Consider the following 1314-nt stretch of genomic DNA (forward strand, 5'->3'; position numbering starts at 1 on the left):
GAAGTTGAATGCGATAAAAACCGCAGTTAAATGAATCGCTGTGACCTGTGACAAAAATGACAAACAACGTTAAGTCAACAGAAGCCTCACAGCAAAAAATTACATGGATTGGCGGAAAGGTATCCACATATAATTGCCATATGAAAACAAAGTAATTAACTTGAGAACAAAGACGTTATATCTTATCATTCAAGGAAATTCTAAGTAAATTAAGCCTTCCAAGTGTAAGGTATCGAAACTAGCCTTTGCAATTCTAAACCATATGACGTTAAATTATTTTACTGGTTAGAGCCAGGGATATGACAATAACAATGACTATATACCAGAAGTCTATGGTTGGCAAACCTATTATACTTCTAATCATAATCTAAATATTTGGAGCATTATCATATAATAGAACCCTGCTGTGTAGTTAAAAGATTTACAGGTTCTTACCGCAAGGGATTCTTAGTCTTCTGTTTCATTTGTGCGTCCTCGATACTTTATATATTTCTCGGATGAGTATATTACATCAGTGGGTAATAAAGGGTGGAGTGAATGATTTAACATACACGAAAGATTAAGTGACAAAGTAACAGGAACAAGAGTCCAGATCAACTATGAATTTTAAATGAAAAGTTAAATATGATAGATATATTGTATAAAACATAGAGGATACATTTCTGTTAAGACTGTAAGATCCTACATACGAAAAGTAGAGTATTATGGCTTAATTACCAAGTACGTTTTACCCTTTGATGACTGGTGCAATATATCTAAGAAAAAAGTTAAAATTAAAGTACAAAAGGTTATAGAGATAAGATAGAATGTTCCATGTGGACGACTTGGTACAAGTAGTTTGAAATGCTCGGTAAGTTTTACATTTATACACGCAAAGATACATTTTGGGTAGAACTACACGAAGACAGCAGAGTTTAAGACTGCTCGATTTCACCATAAATGAAAATTGAGAAAAGGAAAACACACAAGATGTTTTGTCTGAATTTAAAAAAGAGCGAAAGAATAGAAAATGACTATTTATGATATATTTGCAGCATGTAGAACATAAATAATAGGATAGTACTGTGGAGCGGAATGATTTATTGAACAGTGAATAATGAAATAAAATGTATCAAAGGAATATAGTGAATAATTTACAGATGTATATAATAGTTTACATTCAAATATGAATATAGAAAACGTCAACGCAGAGAAAAAGGAAAATGTATTTCTTGGGGTACTCAAACATTCACTATAAGTCGACACTGTATAAAACACGTTTTTAAAATGGAAATTTAATTATAAAAATGATGTAAGCAAAACATCATAATCATA

The sequence above is a fragment of the Penaeus monodon genome, chromosome 24 (genome assembly GCF_015228065.2).
Source record: "Penaeus monodon isolate SGIC_2016 chromosome 24, NSTDA_Pmon_1, whole genome shotgun sequence".
Classification (NCBI taxonomy): domain Eukaryota; kingdom Metazoa; phylum Arthropoda; class Malacostraca; order Decapoda; family Penaeidae; genus Penaeus; species Penaeus monodon.